Source organism: Anas acuta, chromosome 7 (assembly GCF_963932015.1).
Source record: "Anas acuta chromosome 7, bAnaAcu1.1, whole genome shotgun sequence".
NCBI classification, from domain to species: domain Eukaryota; kingdom Metazoa; phylum Chordata; class Aves; order Anseriformes; family Anatidae; genus Anas; species Anas acuta.
In genome coordinates, this window is record NC_088985.1 from 31,454,771 (window position 1) to 31,467,656 (window position 12,886).

At 41.5% G+C, this 12,886-nt stretch overlaps 1 long non-coding RNA gene across 1 annotated transcript in view; it reads left to right on the forward strand.

The window, feature by feature from the left end:
• Positions 1-12,886, forward strand: part of LOC137859593 (uncharacterized) — a 31,727-nt gene that overhangs the window by 2,454 nt on the left and 16,387 nt on the right. The window lies entirely within an intron of this gene.

A 12,886-nucleotide genomic window follows, 5' to 3' on the forward strand; every position in this document is an offset into this window, starting at 1 on the left:
TTCTGACTTCAGAAAGATGAAGAAAATGAGGAACTTACAAATTTACAGATGGAGGATGGCTACAAGCATAGACCTAGAACCAGGGACATTGTGAGTTCAGAGGAAAGAATGATTGATGTAACAACTACAATGAAGGGTCCCGGTGGGACATCTGAAATTGTATAAAACTGTTTCCATCAGCGCAGAACAAAGGACCTACGGCTTTAAGAGCGGGGACACTGGATTAAGCCCAGCAGGAGACCGAACAGCAGTGTATTATAAATAGACCCTCCATTTATAGTCCCGAGCTTTCAGTAACCACGATGTTCTCAGCCTTACGGTTCTAGCAATTTGGAACTGATAGATGAGGACTTTACCCCCTTGGGACTGTGGCAAACCTGGCAGAAATTAAGAGGGAAAAACTTCAGATTGACCAAAGAGACCTCACTGCAGGCACCTCATGATGTTCCAATACATCAGGCAACCCAGCCTTTTTACAAATATTTACATTTTTAACATTTTCTAAGCCTCCAGAGGCAGTCCAAACACGATGTAAATTATATTACCAGTAAATTCTACGAGCAGAGTGCAAGGGGACACCCAGGGGACCTTCCTGAAAAGCTGTGGGTGTTCGGGAGAGCTGCAGGACAGCCGGGGAACAGCCTGTCTGCACCAGCTGCTGTCCTGGAGGGAACACGGCACACGCTGCTTTGCAGGCATACATCACGGATCCTGGCTCATCTTCCAGATATTGCCCAATTCGGATGCCTTCCTGAAAAACATTGGCACACATATCTCCTAGATGGCATTTCTAGGCATACATACACACCAGTAAATTAGGAATCTTGTAGGCTTAGGGAAGTGATACCTGTATTACACGCAGGAATGCAAAGCAGGAATATTTACACATGCACAAATTGTAGATGTTGTGATGTAGATTCAAATTTCTTTTTGAAAAATGCAAGAGCAGATGTGTTCTGGAGTGCAGAGCAGGTCCAGGGGTGCCATTAGGAGAAGCTCCAGGGTAGGTGATTAAGAAGCTGTTTGCACTGGCACTGCTGAAATACTGGAGCCTTCTGCCTCTTTTCAGACAGGCTTTGTAACAACTTGAAATGTTTTTTGTGGCAGATCCAAGAATAGTAAGCCTTTCCCAGCACTGAGTACAGTTGAAACGACAGCTTGCAGTCACTTGGTATGTGAATGGGAGCCGTGTAATTAATGCCTCGCTGTATCCACATCAGTCGAGACTTCTGCTATGAAACTTCCACGTTTCTGGTTCTCCTGGCAGAAAAGGAGTGGAGGTGGACTAGCACCACACAGCACCCACCTCAGTTTAGCTAAATGTGATATGCTGTTTCTCCATGATATTTCAAGATCAAAGCTGTGTCCTGCTCTGTTTCAGGTCTGGCACTGTGTGTATGCAAATGCATAAAACAAACAAACAAACAAAAGTGCTTTAGCTAAGTTTCCAATGCTACTACAGTAATGAGTGTTTTTGAAGCCTAGTCAACATGCAATTTTATACAATATCAGTTCAGGGCTGATCTTGTTATTATTATTATTACTGAAATAATAGTCATCCCATCATTGCACATCTGCAGTGTGCAATGCTGTTACCAGAGCAGGTGCTGGACACCACACAGCACATTCCATCCTCCCCTGATAAGCTATCTGCACTCTGGAGAAGCACTTCTGCTTTCCCTGGGGAGAGAGGGTTAAAGCAGTACGACTTGGCAGTGCAAACAAATCAATAATCAGGAACTTTCCTGGGAGATGCTCCCTAAGCATCGCTGTGTTATTGCTGACTTGTCACAGTGCTGATTGTACAGCTGGGAGCAGTGTTTGGCATGAGCACAGTTGTGTTAGCATTGCTCAAAAACCTTCCTGGGCTCTTCAGAGCAGCATCAAGTAGGAGGGAGGTTGCCACCAAGATGATTACTTTTGCCTGGATCTGGTTTGAATGAAAAGGAACAGAACTGCAAAACCACATGGACTATTGCTACTCAAAAATTCCTGGGTGTGGGGGTGGTAGAAATGCAGGTGATGAGTGAGGAGCAGAGGTGATCCTGATTCTGTTATGGAGAAGCTCCCCCACAAGACTCGTATGTTGCAGTGCTTGGTGGGTGCAAACACCCCTGAAGGAACACAGGTGGCATGGGATGGGCTGCAGGGTGGGCTTGGGCCTGAACACATTGGGTGAGGAAGGAAGGGTGGGTGCATGTTAATAACCTGCTGCTTTGGTAGATGAATACCTGCAGGCACACAAAATACGCTTCTTCTGGCCCGGGCCCCAACACAAAGGTACCAGTAGTGGTCCTTTAGCTAGCCAGCCACATCTGGGCATCTCCAAGCCAGAGAAAGGCAGCAGGACACACAGCAGGTTCATGAGGTGATGGTGACTGTGAGGTGGGAGCACCTAAAAGACCCTGAGATATTAAAATATACCCTGTAAATGCCAAGAACATGTTGACAGTTACGGGTTTACTGCTGGGAGAAGGTCGTGCAGTATAGGACAGTTTTTACCAACAGGCAGGATTCTGCTCATAAGAACCTTTAAGGAAAGGAGGTTTAGCTGTGATGTTTAATTGGGTATTTATTTAATGTGCCGGAGCCGACAGGTGCAGTTAATTTGGAACTGCTGAGGACACATCAACACGTGTAAAGTTAAGGCAGTTATTGCAGAGAGGAGAGAAGGAAGGGGAAATAGTGTGTATTAGCATAACTAGCTCCTCGCACATCCTCTCTTGCTTTTGCATAGTATCTGAGCCCTATGGGCTGCTGCCAGCAAAATAAAACAATGATCCCAGCCCTGTGGGTGTGCAATTATTGATTTACTCACAGCTAGTTGTGTTAAATGCGTCCTTCCACTGTGAGAAAGAATTATTGAGCACACAGTGGTGTAAGGCTGCAGTGCCGTTATTATGCTATATGAGTTACTCATAAAGGCATCTTCAAAATGTCTTTTTTTAGGCATTTCAACCACTTTATGGAAACCCATCTGGAAATAAATGTAGCTGGTCTAATGTATGTAATGAATTTAATGTGCTGTTCTTCCACATTAAGAAAAAATCTAATAGGATGATTGAGTGGGGCCAAACTTCTCCAGGAAATTCCTTCATAATACATGATTGAATTATTGTTTTTCTATTAGGGCAGCCAAAACATTCAGTGTCCTCGACAATACAGGATGTGTGCCGTAACGTTTTTGCCACTAAGCTAGGCATACTGTATCTGGACATGTGCCCGGTTATTTGAGTATTTCCATTTGAATGATTTATTTATTTTCCAAAGAAAGGCTACATAAGTTATACAGAACTCTGCAAATTTCTTTAGGATCATACAACAAGACTAGGTGCCTGGCTGCCAAATGAATGAAATCTAAGGAATCCACAGGCATTTACAGCAAAGCTGAGATTTTCCTAATGGACACCTAAAAGTTATGCTCGTGAAACTCCTAAATCTTGTCTCAATAGAGACAGGGCATCTAGCTGCTTTTGCAAATCCTCCTCTCAAGACTGTGTTCAAGTCCCTGGGTAAGTATCCTGATTTTCGAACATGTTGGCCCTGCAGCTGCAACCGCATGTGCTATGAGAAGCTGCTGAACATAGCACATGTGAAAATTGAATTATTTATCTGTAAGTCTAAATATGATCCTATTAGCCTAATTTAAAATGCTTTTTAAAACCTAGAACCAGCACTTGTACCCAACAAAGTTACACAGAACAAAGTGTTTTGCAAACTTCTTACTAATATTATGAAGCTACTAACACACTAATGTAACAGAACCACACTGAGAAACTGGTATAAGGTATACTGACCTGGTAGCTCAAGTTCCACTCTCATTCCCCCACAGAAATTGTAGTTGTGATACACAGGAGTAGGAAGTCAAATAATTTGAGTGTTCTTTTTTTTTTTTTTTTTCTAGAAAGATATTGTGCATTTGAGGCATTTACCTGCACTGTCTCTCTGGGGTTACACCTATAAAATGTATTTCATCATTACCTCACATTGTTTTTTTGAGAACTTGCTAGAGAGTTTGAGATATCCTGGAAACCAACATATAAGTGATGATATGGCAAGAGGCATATATACAAGAGGAGTACTCAAGATTTTTCAAACTGCAGCTTAGGAAAAGGTTGTGTGTATTAGTGTGGAGTCCTAACCTTGTCTACAAGATTCCATGGCTCATTTCCTGTAGCAGCACAGCCTCTTCCCTTCTATCTTCTTCACGGGGAGGGCAATTATTTTTCTTCTGTGAATGAAATATTTGCCCCTGAAAAGTAGTCCCAGGTCAAATTAGTCATATAGTTGCAGCTGGAAACTATTTTTGGCCTAGGTTTACAACACTGAGGAGGATATCCAGATCCTTTACCAAATATTTAAGGCACTCAGCCAAGATGTGGGAGATGCAGGTTCAGATCTCTCTGGGGAAAGGGATTTGAATCCTGCCTCTGGGAGATAACCATCATCAGCATCTTGCTGTTTAGGGAATGGTGGGATAAGAGAGAAAGTATGAATCAGTGAAGCAGCCTGAGGTTTGAGCAGCTTCTTGTCTCATGGAGCTGTGGGTCCTTCCTCAGCTCCCAGGCTCCAGGGACCTGGACTGGGCACTGAGCTGGGCAGGAGGCTTGGTTTGACCTGTGGCTTGTCGGTTCTGGCAAATTAAACCAGACCATTTATACATTCAGCCATTACTTGTTTCGGAGGCAAGATTGGGCTAACCAAACCCTGTCCCACTCCCAGAGAAACCAGTCTTTCATTTCTGTTTTTTTCCTACTCATGCTCCTTAAACTGAAGCTCTGAGACTTACCTGCCTCTGAGCCAGGATCCTCACTCATCCTGGCAGGGACTGGGCTGTGGCCTCTGGGACACCAAATAAAAGCAAGAGAGGGGTAATATTTATTGGCTTTATTGGCAACACAAAGTGAAAAACACTCAAGTGGGTAAAATAAACCTGAGTGGCTCAGTGCCAGCTCTGTGCATAGAAAGGTCATGGCTTCAACTTGTGATGGCATCCCATTACATGTGCCCTGTGGCCTTGCCCCTCAAATTTATCTTGAGTTAAAAAGCTCACCAGGGTAACCCATATTTCTTTGTACAGGGTTCTAAAGCCAGCTGAGAGTTTATCATCCTTGAGGAATCCATTCCGTAGAGGTTTAATTAATTTTTTTTTTTTCATACACAGACAAACAGATTCAAGATGTTTTGTTCAGCCACGGAATAAAGGTTTCTCCTCCTATCTCAGTTTTCAATCAGAAAAGCGGTCAGTTCCAATGTGCCAAGATTCTCCCAAAGGCTTAATTGCCATCATCTGTGTTTACTAATGCAGGCTGATAAGCATCCTCAAAAACAAGGACAGTATCCTTGTCCAGCGTGAGCTCAGAAGTCCAGATAGGCTGAGACCCGAGCTCCTCATTAGCTGTACCCGCAGCCTGGAGGCCTCTTTGATAAGAGCAGAAGATCCCAACCACACTGCAGTTGTAATGCTGGCCAGCTTCACCAGCAGCACAACTTCTCAAGAACAGAAATATTAAACCCATGATTCCAGTTTGGGACAGTCCAGAGCATTACCTAGATCTCTCTTCACTTACGTTCTTCACTTTCCCTCTTCAGTTGCCAAACCACACCACAAGGCACTGCGTAACTGCTGGTGTGGTTTCCTGCTGTTAGCGCCCTGCGTGGGTGGATGCTAAAAAAAATCTTATCATTTGTGATTCCTCATCTCCTATAAAATAATAATAATAATAATAATAATAATAATAATAATAATAATAATAATAATAATAATAATAATAATAATAATAATAATAATAAACAATAACAATAATAACAATAACAATAATAATAAATTACAACATCCAAAGAATTACAACATCATTGTACCTTGTCTGAGGATTGGGCCATGCACAGCATGAAGATGCTGGGATCACACAAAATGAAAAATGAAGGATTCTGCCATGTAGCAGCTAGGGTGACCCAGCTTGGCTCCATAGGAAACAAACTCAGCATTTGGGAAGAGCCACTGCAGTGCCTTCCCTTCCACACAGAGCACCCCGGGGCACCCGGACCTGCTTCTCCCTTCCTCTGAGTCAGAGGGCAGGCTGTCTGTCCAGCACAAGTCCAGCCAAACTGACTGTCTCCAAGCGATCTCACTGGTCTTAAATAAAGAAAAGATTACTGGGCCTAGGATTCAAAGAACTGAAAAATTTCTGCCCTTCTCTGCCAAATCCCAAATTTTTAAATTGAATGCAACTGCATCAGGACAAAATAAATAAAAAAAAATAAAATAAAATCCCTGAATATTTTGATTATCTGGGATATCAGACTTGTCACCTAGAAATCAGGTCAGAGAAGATAGGAGAGAAAGTACATCTTAGAAAATACTTGATCCCAATGCTTCCTCTTTGCCCTTATGTCCATGTCCTAAAAGGCTTTGCGATGTCATTGTCTAAGGATGAAAGGCTTTTCTGACCAATTCTGTTTTAGTTCTTTGTAGGACAATGAGTTGTCTGCTGGTACAGTCTAGTATGGCTGACCCACACTATCTCATTTATGGTCTAGTCACCAGCACAGGAGCACAGCTGTATTTCAAGCTGACAACACGTGCAGGCAGGTTCAAGAACTCTGTTGTTTTCTTTCTGTCTTTCCCCTCTCTCCCCCTTCTAATTTGCATGATGCACATCCACGCTTCAGAGATACCCAATTATATCAAAGTCTTTGAACTTTCCTCTGCCGTGTGATATCACAGAGTTGTGTAATCTAGAATTCTTACTTCTGAGAGCCTGGAGCTTGTCAAAGCACTGCTCTATGCTGCTTTCCATTGATATGCTAGTGATGCTTTGCTCCAAGGATTCTTTCCATTTCTTAGCTGAATAAAAGCTTTAAACTGTGATTATTCCTACAGTACAGAAGCATCCAGTTTACCAAGAATGCAAATACAATTCACTTCTAAGAGCAAGAGATGAGCATTAAGCATTATTAAAAGATAAGTGATTTTAAAGATATTTAGTTATTCTTCTAAACAAGAACTTGATTCTAAACTCCAGGCAACCTGGCAGCTCTTAGGTAATCAGCATTGTTTTTGATACATTCATCCATACAGTAAGTGTCCCAAACAGAGTCACAAAGCCTGGCATCAATTCTATTTAATATATAAAACTAATTGTTTATTCCATTTGCTAATCCACTTCTGGAAGGCTGATGAGGGACATGGGACATGCTAATGTGGAAAAGAATAAAAATAGAGTAGATTTGTTCCTCCATACAGTTGTTTTTGAAATCTCCTTGTAAGGGGTGTGAGTTGTGTCCTGTATCCGTAGATAACATTATCTATGTATCCATAGATACTATATTTTTTTTCTTAACACATGAGTTCAGTTAACACAACCACGTATGTATGCTGGCTGAACATGTATATTAACAGTCAATAAATATGTGGCTATTTTTCTTCCCAGTGAACCAGACTTAAATCAAATCTGGTCAGAAAGATTTAAGTGACAGTAAGTCCACTAAAGCTATGCCAGAAGAGGATCCATAGCACTGCTAATCAAAGTAGGAGAGGTGTAACTGGGAGATGCCATTTGGCAACCAGCAAACCATCACAGGTGGCTCCTTACACCCTGTGCCTATGCGTCACTTAGCCTGATACCTTGGAAACACATGGTCTGGAAGGGCAGGAACCCATTCCAAATTTTCCTGGGAGTCTGCAAAATCTGCCTGCTTTCAATTTCCACGTATGCTCAGGTAGTGCTGAAAATGCCCTGCTGTGTGAGCAGGCTCTGGTCCTGCTGCCAGGAAACCAGGGAATCAAGTGCTGCTTGCTAGGGGGCAACCCCAGCACCAGAATAGGTGGTGGGGGGTCTTCAGCAAAGGAAGATCCAGGATGAACGTACGTTTCCCAAATGAAGAACCTCAAAATCTTTCACACAGGGTAAAGTTAGGTCCCAAGTTACCATATTATTGGCACGCTTTAGTGTTAATAAAATAAAATGTTAGAATTTAGGATTCTCCGTAGCACGTGGATGGCTTTCCAGAGCAGTCTGGGTAAGGAGCTTGTTCACATATTGCTACAGCTATTAATAAATGTCATTAGTAATATATTTTTATTTCCTTTATTAAGCAAAATAATATGAATTCTTCCCTCATAAATTTTAACAGTAACTCCTCCCTGCACAGTCCTCTAGATGACTAGAATTGTAGGTCTAATTATTGGAACATGTGCTTTAATGTGTTTTAATGTCATGTTTTCCTTTAATTGTATTATACCGTAAGCCTGCTGTAGAAATAACACTATTAAAGTTTCCTTTCAAAACAAAGATCAATCAAAGAGACAAGCAATTATTTCATTATCCTTAAGAAGCTCATAACATAATGAAAGGAATGTTAAAAATAAACTAAATGGGTGTACTTGATTGAAAGAATAGATCAGTCATAACGACTTTTCTCAGAGAGTAAAAAATTAACCAGGATTAAGTTTTCACAGCTTTGAATATATTATGGATTCTCTGTTTCTAATAATTAAATAGGGAAGACTTTCTCCAATAATAAACTAAGAATGAAATTAGCAACAGTTGTATAGAATAAAACCAAACACCAATGATTAAAAGCCAAAAGTGCAGTTCCGCAGAGCAGGAGGGGTTAGATAACGTTTGGTGTGACCAAGTCCCCTCAGTCCTGGCTTGGAGGAGATGCCACATGTAGAGGTCCTGCTCCACTCTGCCCCTAACACCATCCCTACCAGACAGCCACGGGCAGCCTCAGCCCGGAGGGTCAAGGTCACTCGAGATGGTAGACAGTAGCCTGAGGATGAATTTAGCTCCTACCTGCAAATTGTTGGCCTTCGGGCTGCCTTCAGCATGTCTTGAGAGGGAGTTTGAGGTGCAAGGCAAGGGAAGGATGTGGGAGGACATCATCTGCCCTGCGGTTGTGAGGCCAGGAAAGAAGGAGGCCGGGAGCCTGCCATCGGTGACTCAAGGCTATGTGTCTCTGGATAGCGCTGAGGCTGGATGTGGTCCTCCCTGTCCCACAGGACACTGCATCTGTTTCTTTGGAAGAATAGAATGAGGTTCCCCTCCCAAGACACTTTTTTTTTTTTGATGGGAATCTTGTAGAGCTTGATTTATGGGCCCCACTGTGACTTTTTGCAGCCTGTAATGTTGGAGCCTTTCAGAAGCTCAGATATGGAGAGGAGAAGTGGTGTAGGAGGACATGAGAGAAGAACTTTTGTAACAGAAAACTCTCAGTTTCTAAATCTATATAACCAGTTCATTCTTCTTTAATTATATGCATGAGTACTTATGAGACTCTCTTGTGTGTAGACAAGGCAGCTGACTACAGAGCACACTCCCTGCCTGACCCTTTGCACCCTTTTTTTCTGCTGTTTCTTTCTCTTGAGGAGGCCTTGCTGTAGTGACTCCTCTCACATGTTGAAACTGTTGTTTTTATAACACAAAATACTAGAAGTTTTCAAAAGCTTAGTATGGAAGATATATTTCTAAGTCACGTTTCTTGCCAGAGGAGTAGTGAGCACTAAATGTTGGCTGTAGACAGTGGTAGACTCGGGATTTGGTAGTTAACCAGTAAAAATATTAAAACAGGCAAAGTCTGTCATCACATAAGAGACAGCTTTCAACTTTACTAAATGTCTTTCTACTTACAAAGTTAATGGAAACCAGTCACAATGATAAAATCTGTGACTGTCTTAAATAGAAAGAATTCTTGGTTCCTTGTGGTAGAAAAAAGACTGGAATTTAAATTCTTGGGCTTTCCCTCCTCATTTTTAATTCCTTTCGTTTGATTAAAAGAAAGTTTTAAAAATGAACAGTCCAATGCATGAAGAAAAGAGAAACCTACATCTTAGTTAGATAAAAACCCAACCCTTAAAAAATACCCAAACCTTGCAATTATGAGAAATCTAACAGCCCCAATACATGAGAACCAGAGCAGATAGAGAAGGTAAACAGAACCTTGGGCAAAAAAGGATGAATGCAGGATTGTTACTGGAGGATGCCTGATAAAAACATGACGGGAGAAACCACCATGCAAACCACTTGCAGCTCAGGAAAAAGAACAGCAAACAAGCAGAGATTGGAGTTGCAGATAACAATGTGCAGAAACTTTCTGAGAGAAAGCAGGGAATAAAAATAAGGGCAATAATCACATAAAAAGAAAGCTCAAAGATCCAGATGTGCCAAAAGGCCAGCAGAAAAGAAACAAGTAAAAGAAACTCAAGGACTATGGAGTTGAAAAGTTGCAATAGCTCTGGAGAATTTCACAAATTACTGGACAAATTATGAAAGAAGGAAAAAACAGAGCAGATCCTCCTCACCTCAAGCATCTCTGCCTGAAGAATGGAGCTCCAGTTGCACTGCATAGCACAGTGCTGCCATTGCAGCCTTACTGCAGGTCAGCTCCAAGAGCAAACGTCAGCCTTCACAAGCTCTTCAGAAGAGAGGCTGTCCTTCCATTTGTTTTTGCATGCTGTAGCACTCCTGCTAGGGCTCTGAGACAACTATAGTGGCCCAAACAATAAATAGGAGAGTTAAGCTAAATCTCACGGCATCAAAACTGGGTGAACTGACTCTTGTTAGCATAGCAAAGACAATATTGGCCATTGCAAGACTGCCAAAAAGCCAAGTCAACTGATATTTAGTGAAGACTTTTGTCTGCTGTCTTTAATACTTTTTAAGAGTGACAAAAGGGGAATTAATATTTTCTACTCTATAAAAACTTCTATTGTAAAAACAATCTGGTTTGTGCTAGAATGAAGCCATGGCTCCCTGAAGTTTTACATAAACAACCCGATTAAGAGCAGGACCATCACCTCATGAGCTCAATGTCTGCCTGTTATGACCAGCTCTCGCCTATCTCAAGGGTGTCATCACAAGGTTATTTTGGGGTTGGGATCTTTTCTTCATTTTGATAAAAAATCTCATCCTGGACTGAAAAATCTCTCCCAGTCACTGTTAGAATGCATTGTCCCCTTATGCTAGCAAAAAAAGTTTGAGTTTTGGCAAACCAATATAGAGACATTTCTCCAAATCAAAGGGCTTAATTAAAAATTTCTCATCAAACTCTATTTCCACTTGCATATGCCCTTGTAAGGTCTGATCCAAACATGTCAAAGTCATCTGGTGGATCCTTCTAAGCAAACACTACCCATGTGCAAGCTGGATGTTTTATCTAAGTAAAACCTTTAGGTTGCTGTTCTGGCCTATGAAGAGAGAAGCAGCCATGCATACTGGTATGTGTGGTTTAGGTGCCAGTGTCAGAAGTACATGGATATTCATTGGGATTTCTCATAGTCCTATTCCCAGGAGATTGTGTTTCTCCATGAGGAAAGAAGGTACCTAGCTGGTTAGCTACAATACAAGTTACCTAGTTGGTAAACTACACCAACAAAGGTTGGAGAGATTAGTTCCAGTATGTCTCGATGTAGGTTTGGGTTACAGGCAAGATCCTTCAATTTCCATTATAAAGAGCCACTACTATACTAAATTAAGACAGAAGTGAAAGCTACTGCAGTTATAATTGCTCCCATTAGCGGAGCCTGAGCTTCATTTGGGAGGCCTAAACATCATCTGAAAACCATAGATACAAAGCTGTCAAAATGGCATTCACTAAACATGCAACTTATACCTGCCCCTTCTCTTCCTCAAACTCTCCTCTACTGAAAAAACTCTCTGTTTGCAATTTTGGGGGCAGAAATGTTAAGAAATATTTACCTGTGCCAAAGCTTACAGTCTTACTTATAAAAGTATATCACCAAATGGCCAAGTGTAGGAGAGGTGCACAGGCATTTATACTGCAACATGACTCTTAAATGAGTCCTCTTAAATGTTTAAGATTAGTAATTCCAGTCAATTTTGTGCAACATTGATAGTTTTTCTAGTTTTTAGTAGTAATGGACAGTACATCATTACTAAAATCGTAATATTTTTGCACCTGGGCTCTTTTATGATAGTGTTACTCCTGTGCAAAATTAAATGTCAGCAAAAGAAGAGTGATTCTGAAATGAAATTTTAAATAAATGCATTATTACGCTGAGGAGGTAGTATAGTGATTTAATACGGTGACTAGTCACACCTGAATAACTAAAGAGTTTGTTTTCACAGGGAAGCGCTAAGTTTGCTAAAGCGAAGGGAAAGTATTTTATTACAAATAGGTTATCTTAGCGCTTTCACTCAGTTTGGGGCAAAACTTCATGTGGAAACTGGTATTTGACAGAAGCATAGCTAGGGAAAAAAAAAATAAAAGAAAGGAAAAATAAGTAAAAAGTTATCAAAGCAAGGTCCCTAAACACAAAGTGCTCCGGAAGACACCCAGAGCAGGCAGGGTCCTTCCTCCGCAGCTGCGGGTCTGAGCTCTGCAACGAGACCCCAAATCCTGGTTCCCCACTCCTCCTGTGGACTGCTGTAGGCATGGAGCTAGGAGAAGGGTAAGGATCGGTCCCTTGCTTCCTGGGTAAAATGTGCAACTGCTCAGGATGACTCCATCTCCCTCTCCATGCTACACATGGTTCAACTCCTGCCGAAGAAGGCTGTTCTCCACAAATTATAACTTATAGGGCTGGAGAGTTTAGTGTAGCTCATTTGTAAAGCTGCTCAACAAATGTACAGCAGGTGCTGGAGGAATGCAAAAGACTGTTGTACTTCTTCATCAAGTCATTAGAAATTTTGGAAGGGGTTAAATTTCTGGGCTATCTTCAGATTCATGAAACCTATTTCACAATTAAAATAGTGAAGGAGTGTTCAAGCCGTGAGGACAAAATTCATAGTCTTTTAGGATTTTTTTCCACTTTGCCCTGAAAAAATAGCTTCCCTGCATTTTTTTGTAGCTTCCTTGTTTTCCTTCATTGCAGTTTCCTTTCAGTATTTCTTTGCTGAGTTCATGCATCAGCCTATTTATT